The sequence below is a fragment of the Camellia sinensis genome, chromosome 13 (assembly GCF_055761805.1).
Source record: "Camellia sinensis isolate YWXY chromosome 13, ASM5576180v1, whole genome shotgun sequence".
NCBI classification, from domain to species: Eukaryota; Viridiplantae; Streptophyta; class Magnoliopsida; order Ericales; family Theaceae; genus Camellia; species Camellia sinensis.
Genome location: NC_138973.1, coordinates 65,540,845 through 65,552,540, shown reverse-complemented (window position 1 = coordinate 65,552,540; position 11,696 = coordinate 65,540,845). Strand labels below are relative to the sequence as shown.

The following is an 11,696-nucleotide window of genomic DNA, read 5'->3' as shown; positions in this document are numbered from 1 at the left end:
AAATTCTAAACTATTTAAAATCCTAGTTAAAATCTAATTCCAAAATAATAAAATTAAAAAACCTAATAATTCTAAAATATTTATACTAAATTACAAGAATCCTAATAAAATAATATATCAGAAATATTAAAACTAAAAATATAAAAATTGTTAAATCTTGTCCTACATCAGAAAATTTTTTACATAGAAGAAAAGCTCTTTAAAATATTATCGAATGAATGAATGAATTACATATGCTTGTAGAAAAGCTCTTTAAAATATACTTGACGTAGCGGAATAAATCATACGAGACTGGATACCGTTCTAGTAGACGAAAGGGGTTCTCGAATCTATGAGAAAAATAGAACATTGAATCCACAAGGAAGAGAAAATATCTTAATATTATTGATTGAATGAATAAAAATTGTCTTTGCCATGAGGTTTACATAGCTATTTATAATAAACTAAACCTAATATTTGTAGGAAAAGTAATTCTAAAATAAATTAGGAAACTTAAATCAATACAAATTAGGAAACCAAAGAGCATGGGAAACAAAAAATTCTAAACTATTTAAAATCCTAGTCAAAAACTAATTCCAAACTATTAAAATTTAGAAACCTAATAATTCTAAATTATTTATAGTAAATTACAAGAATCCTAATAAAATAATATATCAAAAATATTAAGACTAAAAATATAAAAATTGTTAAAATCTTGTCTTACGTCAGATTTCATTGTTGGTAGGTGATTAAGTTTTTGGATTGAAAGGATAATTCGATTAAATTATATATATACATTCATTTAATTAATTCAAAAGAAGAATGTGTATACATATATATTTACCTTCTAGCTTTTGGATCTGTGAAAAGAAAAGAAGAATGGAGAAGAGGAGAAGGAGAACTGAGAAGAAAATGAAAAAGATGAAGACTAGGGTATAACTTCAATTTACTTCTTCTATTAACAGAAGTTAGTGTGCACTTCAATTCAGTAACCAAATGGGGTAATGTGGGGATTTTCAAATGTTAAGAGGGTAAATCGCACCCAGTCCAAACTATAAGAGGGTAAAGTAAATTTTGCCTTATTAATAATTAAAATTGTAATCTTTATTGTGATTGTGTCGTTTTTTTTCCTTTCTCTCACACCACTCGGGTGTGATTAACTTATCATGCTATATAAGAAATCACATAAGTAAAAAAGTTTAGTGAAATAAAGAGGTGATATATATCTGTTCCAAAAAATCAAAAGTAAAACAATGACACCAACAAATGATTTTTAGAACTATACATTGGTGATGGTTAGATAATGATCCGACCAAAGTGTAGAAATTGCAAGGAGGTGGGACAACAATTCAACCAAGAAGACTGTGATTTAATAATGGAGACGGGACTAAAATCTTATTCTCTTTATATCAATTACTTAGATTTTTTACTTAAAAATAAATATAATATTTTTATCTAATATATACATTGTTGCTAGACGTTTGAGATTAAAATTCTCAATTAATTTTTTTCAAGTTTATGAAGTTTTAAATTATTAAAAATTTCACATGTCAATACGTGTTGCAACACGAAAGCATGATGTGGTATGTGACCACTCTATGTCTTCCAATGGAGAGTGACTAAACATCTTATTCTCAATCACCTCTAATTGTAGAATTATAAAAGGTGCTAACTATAATGCATAAATTAATTGGGCTTTGTTAATCAGTTGTGGTAGTTAATTTGGACAATGATGGGAACTTAACTCTATAATTGCATAATGAATAAAACAGCGTCATGTCAATGAGCTAAAATTGCAAATCAGTAGTCTTTTCGTGAAGTTAATCACTGATTTATAATTTTTTTTTTTTTAAAACATGCACTAAAGTGTAATTTTTAATTTTTTTTTTTAAAAGGTACAATTTTTTTATCCCATATAGGCCCCATACCATGTGAGTGTTTAGTAAAAATTTTAATAGAAATTTTAGAATCTCTACATTTTTTACTTAATTAATTTCATTTAGTAAGAGCATCTCCAACGGTAGTAAGCATTTTACCTATCTAAATATTACTATAAAGTATATATTTTATTTTGCCTATCAACTGTTTTATGTTTTTACTCCAACCATGCTCTTTATTTTAGCTATTTATCCAAATACTATTAATTTTATAGAATGCCACATCAACAACAAAGATGGAGGGAAATGATCCTAATGATTGAATACATTTTGCCTAGCGTTGAAGGCTAGCTACATGTAGCTAGTGAATATGAGTTGAGCCAAAATGCCTAATCATATGCCTAGTGCATTGGAATTGAAAAAAGTGAATCACACTAGGCATTTTAACTAACAAGTATTATATGCCTAGTGCATTGGAGATGCTCTAAGAGGGAAAAAAACTTCAATATAGCAGTGACATGTCATTAGTATTGTTATCCAATTATTTATTTATATTTTGCCCTCAATGTGTATGTGACAAACAATTATGCATGAAATATAAGATTAACCTTAAAATTTTATTATATATTGGTGATATCACATCAGCAATATCACCATTACACTCAATTTTTACTCGTAAAACAGATAAACACCATAAGTTAGCTTACATTAGGAATTCAATTCCACCACACCAAGAAATTGGTTTTGAAAAGATACTTATAAAAGGGAGTTATAGCCTTTGGACTCGGCAATACTTGCATGCCTGAGCCCCCTTTGCCTCATTTTTCCCCACACCAACTTAAGAGATATTGGGATACAAACAGAGTGGTTGCTGTGAATAGATGCCCAAACCAAAGAACCTTGGACGAATGTTGCGTTCGGGCTATTGGAAAGGCGGATAAATGTCAGTTGATATGTCATTTGCTGGTTCACCTCGGTGAATTGGGGAATGCTAGGACTGACCAACACTTGAATACCTTGTGAAATAGAAAAGAAGGCAATATAAGATGAACTCGCCGGCCCAACATTCGTCACTGTCCTTGTGTATGCTTTATTGCCAGACCCCAATGTGATAGAATGTGAAGGATAATTTAGTTATGCTTCTGGTATGATCGATACATTCAAGCAATTTACCGTGCTGCTTGTGATAAATCCAATATCTTTGTCTGTCTAACCCAAGCCGTGCAAGTAAGGTGTGTAATCAAGAGGTTTAAGATAAAAAACAAATCCCGGATCCATTGCCTTTGATGGGTTGACATGGCCTGCACCAATAGCAAAGACGGCAACTGGTAATAACCTTTTGTGTGTGTGTATTTCCGACCACACTGCCAACTCAGTATTCAACTGGAGAGCACCGGCAGAATAGATGGCACCTGAATAACCTACAACATAAAGAAAAGATTCTGGCGGTGGTTCGTCCATCCGGGGGCACTCCGATGATTAAGTCAGTTATCTCTCAAAGATAGAAAAAGTGCTTGTGGAGAAGTGGTTTAGGAATACTTTTCTGATCCCAGGAGACGCTAGTGATCCTCTTCTAGTCACCTAAAAAATGAATAAACACTCCGGTCGGGGGTGCCAGAATTTGCACTCCGACAGGCAAATGAGTCTCTAATCTCTGAATGGCTTATATTTTAAGTAAAGTGTAATAATTCTCACATACATTTCTCTAATGGGTGATCCCGTATTTATAGTATTTTCTTTGGGCCTTTAGGCTGGGCCCATCCTTGTTCCGTCACATGTACCTCTACTCGGCGTCTGTTCTACTGGCTGGGATACTGATTATTTTATTCGGCTCCTTGATTGGCTGGGGTATATGCCAAATAGAGGTTACATTTCGGACCGGACTCACATCCGTCCCTATGGGTCTAATATAATCCGACTTCCACAATTGCCCCCTAAACACCCTACTAGCATCAGTTAGTCGGCGTGTTTGGCTTTTAGCCTGGAAAGTCAAAAATTCGGTGGTTAACCCTCTTACCAATGCGTGTAAGAATGCGCACACCCTTCTTAGTCATTGTAACGCTTTCCCGCCCCTTCGTACACTGCTTCCATTTAATATGATTTGAAATTGTCTCTTCAAGTGTATGTCCTGAATGTTCAAAAGATATCTTGCTCGCCCTCTAGTGCAACTCTATCTCTTCGTGGCTTCTACAACTCCTTGTTTCTCGCTTCTCCCTTTATCTCCTGTAAGTCTTCTTCTCTTTCATTTTTGATCCCGCTTCTTTATTTGCTTTTAACTTCCCGTAATCCTTGGATTTGGCTTAAAAAGAATGGCAAAACATCTGAAAGAGCTCCTTTCGGCAGATCGAATCTTCGGCTTTCGACGCCATTTCTCCATCCCTGATGACGTCTATCTGTCACTTTTGGCAGATAGCATCATTGATATGCAGAGGGAAGATGAGAGCACAATTGTCTTTCCTCTCCTATCAATTGCTGAGGGCGGAGTCCGCTTTCCTCTTCACCCACTTTTGAGGGTCGTTCTTAGATATTGGGGTCTAATCCCTTCCCAGCCCAATGTCAATTTCTTTCGCATCATAATGGGGATCGTAGAACTAAATCGTCGTCTTAAGACCAATTTAGGTATTCTTGCCATTCGGTACTGTTACGCCCTAGCCAAATCTATTGGCCGGCTAGGGCGCTACTTTCTTAGAGCTAAGGATACTGATCATCACTTAGTGACTATGCTCGCCAGCTCTGGCAAGCGTGTCGACGACGTGACGGTCGTTGTCCGCGGCAACTGGGAGTTCGGCGAAGGCGAAGATCGCCTAGACACAGTGCCGAGGAAAAAAGACGAACCAGGTGACCGATTAGATCACTTTGCTTTTCATATTCACATGTTGTAGACGCGCCCCAAGGGCCTTGCTTCTACAGTTCGGACTCAAATGTCACGGTTCTGAATCTAATCCCGCAAAGTGCAATGTGAGACTGATAAATCACTGAAGAGTCCAAATCCGACAAATCGTTTTGGAAAATTGATTTTTAAGAAAGAAGTGCCAAACATGGACTGCTTTGCCAGATACAGAGTCACCACCTAAATATTTTATTTTGGGAGAATTTAGGAAACCCTGACTCGTGCCTAAGGCCATGTGTCCGTCATCACCAAAGTTACCTCGGCTCGGGAACTTGGGTATGATTGGGGAAGGTCATCTATGAGTATCCCCGCTCGCCCGATCAAAGATCGGCCTGTACTAAGCATGATATTTTGTTTTTGAAAACACATGTGTTCTTATTTCGGTTATTAGCTAGAATTTACTATGTGATGCGCACAACACACAAGTATAGACTAGATTGCCTAAGTTGGAATAAAACATTTCATGTTTGTTTGTTTGAAAATGGTTTGATGGTGCTACTCACAAGTAGGCTAAGACGTGGATTTGCCACCCTCGAGTGGGCATAGAAAAATATGATTTTGCCACTCTTAAGTGGGCTTAAAACACATATTTTGATGAATTGTTCCAATTCGAGTAATCTAACCTTTACCCACAGGCATTCAGACAGTTTATATCACTTAAGCAGGTAGCCTCATGGCAAGCATGCTAACATGGCAACACTTACACTCATGCAAGATGTTAAAGCGTAAAATCTTACCTAGTACTCCGAGCCAAAACAAGAAACTAGTTAGAAATCATGCATGATCCTAGTTCATGTTAAGATGACTAATGCAACACACGCAAAATGCAACTAGAATAGGCTCGGCTAATCTAAGAATGGCATGTGAAATGTGACAATTCGATACACGTATTCAAGTTGGAATTAAAATACTATGCAATTAGTATGATGCGCCGAGCCCGGTGCGTGCAATACGAACGAATGTATGCAAACATGCTAACATAAGTATGCTAATTGAAACATGACCTAAAACTAACCATCAAAAGCAGGTAAGTAAAAGGGAGAAAGACGTGGGGTTGGAAAACATTCACACACACACACACACACTTATTACAAATTCGCCCTCTCGACGGAGGGTCCGAAAGAATAATACAAACCAAATAAATCAACTATCCTAGCTAATTAATTATTACAAACTCTTAATTAATTAACAAATTAATTACAAAACAATCTAAGTATGAAACTAAAGAGGCTGCCGCAGCTCTGCCTCGAAATGATTGACTGATGCATGTTCGATTGCCTCGCTCAGAAACCCGTTGCCATGCCGCATGTTGCCTCTGCTTGCACTGTTTTGCATCTCTAAAAATTGTGAAAATCCTTAGGATGTTTCTGAAACACTCCCTGTGCACTGTGGGAGGTCACCGACCAAAAGATGGAGTCACCGGCCATGGGAAAAATGGTCATCGACCAAAAGTGGATCTCTCGGCCAGATTAAGTTAGCCGGCTGGCACTGAAGATGGTCGACCAGCCATCCCTTCCTGCAGAATGTTGTTTTTGCTGCAGCAGAGGACAAAAAGTGCATGGCAAGGCGTTTACGAGACAATGTATGCACGACCACCCTCCCTATGATACTATGAACTCAAGGGAGTATGGCTCTCGACCCTCGGACCACCAATCACGCATTTCAATGCATGATGGCCAAAGGTGCCAAGTGTGCAAATCAATGTGGAGTAAATGCAATAAAACACATGAATGCCTTGAACTCTATCATATTTGATCAAGAGCGTTGGCGACCGAGGATTGAGGTACGTTTCGTCATTTCAAGTATGAACTTCCCTCATTCCTCATGTTTGGTTTGACACCCCAAACCAAACACAATACAATGCATGTATGCCAAATGTAATGCAAAAGCAATGCTATGCAACCTAAGCATGCCAAATGCAATAGGACTCAAGTATGCACACAAGACTAAGGTAGCAAGCATGCCAAATGCAATGCAACCTAAGCATGCAATTTAAGCTAATGTAACATGGGCACGCCAAGTATACAACAATGCTATGTAATACAATTAGCTAAATATCATGTGATATACCAAACATGCAAACATGATACAATAAAAGCATGCAAATATCATGAAAGCAAACATGCTCAATGGACTTAAACTGAAATGGGCAGACCTCAGCCGTGCCAAAACAGTGGCCAAAGTGCCAAGAAGTGATGGACAAAACACACCCAAACATGCGCATGTAAAGGTCCAACACTTAGGCACAAAAAAGGTCGACTCTTAAGCACATTTAAAAGAGACAAATATGGACATGTAACAAGCATGATTAGCTCTGAAAATATTCAAGGGATGATGCCAAATCAACCAAGCCATGCAAGTAAAGCATACAAAGGAGCCTAAAACTTGAGACTAGCCAAGGGGCATAAGCCATGGCTATGTGAAGCAAGCCCCAAAGGGCCAAGAGGACCTAAAACAGTCCCGAGGCAGGTCCAAGCAAGACCAAAAGGGAGCTCAAAGCTAGCCAAAACAAGCTAGAATACAATGCCAAAACAATGGGGCATGCAACGTTATCAAAGAGGTGTTATACTACGCCTAATACAACCAAACATGGCATGATTTAAGCAATGGAAAACAGAGTTATGGCATGTTGAAACAAACTCAAAAACCCACTTAGATGGTATCTAAATGGTCTAAGCATAAAGGCATGCACAATGGTCCAATCTTGAAACATAAAACACAAACCTTCTAATGCATGGAGAATGTTATGAATGTGAATGCATGGCCACATTATATGGACTGAAATCTCACGTGAAATGATGCCAAATCATGAAAATGAGCCAAGTAATGTAATCATGCGACTTAGGCCTTCAAAGCTAACAAGCTAGGATGAACTAAGGCTATACAAAACATGACATATATGATCAAAATGACACCAAAAAGAGCTTTAACATGTTGAAATATGACTAAAAGTTCCTTTGGGTCGAGTCAAGATATGCAAGCATGATAGTCCAAATGCAAGATACATGTTATGGCAAATGAGAGGATTGCAAGACAAGTGCATGGAGTATGCATGAGGCCATCAAATCAACATGAAACAGAGGTACAACATGACCAAACAACACCAAATACTTGCTAAAATGGAGTTAAAACAAACTAAGTAAATATGCTACCATTATGACCCCTTAAGGCAAGCAAATGAGACATAAGGAGAGAGGGGTGTCCCTCCCTTATACAAGACCTCAAAACCACTTCTCCACCACTGAAAATCCTCTGGATTTCAGTGGTGAGAAGGTTGAAACAAGAAATGTTCCAAAGCCAAAAGGAAGAGGCACAAAATGAGCCCAAACAAGGCCTAAGAGGGGTAGACAACCCCCAACACAAAAGTGACCTTAATGAAACGTCTCAAGCATGAAAATATAGAACTTTTTTATGTAGGACACTAAGCTTAAAATAGCATGCAAGTATTGCTAAAAGTTTGAGCAAAAATGGGAAATAAAAGAGTAGTTTCTCACCCTTGAAGAACACTTCAAGAACACCAACTCCAGTACCTCCTTCTGATCAAAACCCACTCAAAAACTCTAAAATCAACTCCTTAGCACCTCAGTAACTAAAGGATAGTGTAACATTAGGTGCCTTAGTGCAAAAAATATGAACAAAAACACCCTTTAGAACACTATTACTCACACAACTATCTAGAGAGAGGGTGATATATATGCCCTATATCAGATTGCTGAACCCCTGAAAGGGGAGGGGAGGCCCTCCTCTTATAGAAGATCAATTTCTAAGCTTCTTAGAGAAGCTAAGTGTAAGGATGAAATCCCTCCATACACGTGTATGGAGGGCAGAGTCTGTGCTCACCAACTGGCACAGCTGGCATGCACAATGCCTGAAAAAGGCAAAGAAAAGGCCTCGGCCAGAAAAAGTTGCCGATCGACCAAGAAACTGGCCGATTGACCAAATTCAGCGCCGATCGACCAATACATTTGGTCGGTGGCAAGAAAACAAGGCCGGTGGCTTCAGGCCATGGCCGGTGGGTTGAGAGGATGGCTAACAGGCCACTTCCTACCCTCTAAAGCCAAAAACACAAGTGTTTGGTCCACAAGCAAGCACAAAACAAACAAGTTAAGAGATCATGAGGCAAGGCTAAGAGATCTTGAGGCAAGGCGCATAACCGAGACTTCCGAGAACTCAAAACGAACACAAACATGGATGATCATCGGGTGTTCAAACGATGACGTCTAAGTCTTGAGGACGGTCAAAAATGGGATGTCTACACATGTATATGTTTTCGGCACTATGTTCATCTTATCGTTTTGTTTGTGCAGGCAGCGATTTGAAGAGAGTGTTGGTTTCAGACGACGACGTCGTGCTCGCAAAAATCAAAACCGCACTACAGTTCGTCGGCCATCCAAATCTTCAAAACAAGGGAGGGCTATCCACATTTCTCCTGCGGTACGAGCCGACTTACATAACGTTCTCGGCGACAGACAACATTCCGATCGCACGAGGCGACAATCAACTTGCTGCCCTCATCTTCCCCAGCTTCAAAAACTTGAGGTAGATCGGTTTAGAGTCATCTGATTCTAAATACGCGGAAGAACAAGTGGCCGTACCAATTGCCGAGGATTCGGACCGGTTGGCCGCGGAAGTTGACGAAGCTGTCAATTCGGCCTTTGAGAAAGTCGGATTGAACTCTTCTGACCCTTCGTCTACATCAGGCCGAGGGGACGCCTTCGAAGATATTTTTTCAAACTTGGGAGACCTTCCCAGCGATTACTCTGAAGATATGGCTAGGGAAAATATTATCCAGATGGCACGGAAGAGGAACGACGAACGCATGGCCGCCCGAAAAAAGGCCGAGGCCATCCATTCGGAACTTGTTCCGACTGAGTCTGTTCAACCTACTGTTCTGTAACATACTGTTGTAGAGGAATCGGCTCAGGTTGTCGTCGCCGAGACGGAAAAGGATGTCGAGCGCCTGATTACAGAAGAGCGGCCGATTTCGGAGGATCGAGGCAAAAAAAGAAGCGCCGAGGACAAGGACGGCTCCGAAGAGGTCCCTGTTGATAAGTGGCCACGCTTAGAGGAGTCGGCTGTGGTTGCCCTTTTCATTATTGAACCAAAGACAAAAAAACATTCCGATCTCTTCTGAAGCGTCGGCTTTGAAAGATCCAGGTGTGGCATTGAGCTTGGCCACCGCAGTCTCCTTGCCGGCTGACAAAGCGACCTTTCGTTCTGAGCCGGACTTGGCAACGGTAACATTAGCTACTCATTCGGCCCTTCTGGTACATGTTTATCCTTGGAATGTGGCGATCTTTTGGTTTTCATTTGATGTTTCTTGGAATGTGACAATCCTTTGTTTTGCAGACAGTTGGAAAGATCGCCGAATTAGGCCGACGCCAGCGTGACGCTGTCGAAAGGATTGGCCGTTTGCAATCGGAAGTCGATGGCCAAAGGACCAGGCGGAGTTTGAGGCAATGAGAGCCGCAATGGAAAGTGCACGGGCAGAGGCTGAGAAGGAAAGGGCCAGGACTACTGATCAACTCAGGGCTGATACCGAGGAGAGGACAAACGCGAGCGAGGAATCGCTCAGGTTAGCCAAGGAGGCGTTTACGAAACTGGAGGCCGAGTTGGAAGGGTTGAAGCAGGCCAAGGAAAAAACTGAATTTGAGGCTTCCGCGGCGTTCGAGGCTAGGAAGAGCGCCGCTTTTAATGACTACATAGAAGAAGTCCCCAAATTTGAGAATCGGGGATTCAGACACGGCTAGCTCAAAGCCCTTGCTGCCGCTAGAGTTACATTGGCCATGCCAATTCCATACGAGCAAGTGGACGTTGAGCCGCTTGAGTCTGATCCTGAGACTTGATTTGGGTGACATTCTAGTTTTGTTAGGCTATACTCGATTTCAATGTATGTTTTTTGTTAGTTGACTTTCATCTTTTTTGGATTTTCATACGTAAAATGTCCGCTGCTAGCGCCCGATTTATGAATGAAAATTTTATATGCTCTCATATTATTTCTCGTATTGTTTGCTCTATGAGTATATAGTGAGGAGAATTAGCAGTTAGAACAGAATGTCAAGATTATGTGAGACGGCAGACTTGACAGCTGATTAAAATTAGGGATCTGATTTAATCATAAACAAAATGAATTCATGACTACTGTACAGATAAATCGATTCATGGAACGACTGGGATACTCAAGCCATCTAGATTGATGAACTGCCCTTGCCCAGCTGGTTCATGAACGTAGAACGCCGAATAACATTTTACTTATGAATCTTATACTGTAGAATCGATTCGTGGAACGGCTGGGGCATTCAAGCCATCTAGATTGATGAATCTACCCTTGCCCCAGCTGGTTCATGAACGTAGAACGCCGAATATCAGTAGTTTATGGGGAGATTGGGGCATATGACTTAGTCGGCACCGGGCTGTTGACGCTTCAATATTAATGAGATTACCTCGGAGGTGCTGCCCTCGTAGGGAATAAATGGGTGTGTACTTCATGAACGAGGGTCCTATTTATGTGCTCAGTTAGCAACTCAGTCCAGCTCTTTGAGGAAGATTAAACAAGTGCGAATGTCAAATAAGCTTTTCTTCAATAAAAGAGGTGAAGCAAAGATGCTAACTAAGCTGGGAGGTGCCATGAGTCGAAGGGGTGAACCTTCACGCATGGGCAGTAGGACTTCGAGGAATCGGGAGAGACACCAATTTCCTCGTCGTCGAAGTAGGTCACCCAGGAGGGACAAACAGCACAACGTAAGTCTCCTCAACCCCGTCTTGGAAGGGAATCTGACGCGACTCCTCGCGCATTGAGTTTCGCGGTCTTCGTGGGTAATAGACCAATGACAGAGGCGGATTCGATCATTCGAGATCCAAATGTGGCAGTTGAGTTTGCTCGACGGATTTTTCCACCCGAAGTCTAGCAGTCAATGGTAGGTTGGCCGGACTTTGAAGTGTTTCGTGAA

The 11,696-nt window shown here is 40.3% G+C and overlaps 1 pseudogene; it reads right to left on the bottom strand.

Annotated features, from left to right (window-relative positions):
* Positions 1–2,612: 2,612 nt before the first annotated feature.
* LOC114267250 (subtilisin-like protease pseudogene) overlaps positions 2,613–11,696 on the bottom strand; it is a 91,975-nt pseudogene continuing 82,891 nt past the window's right edge.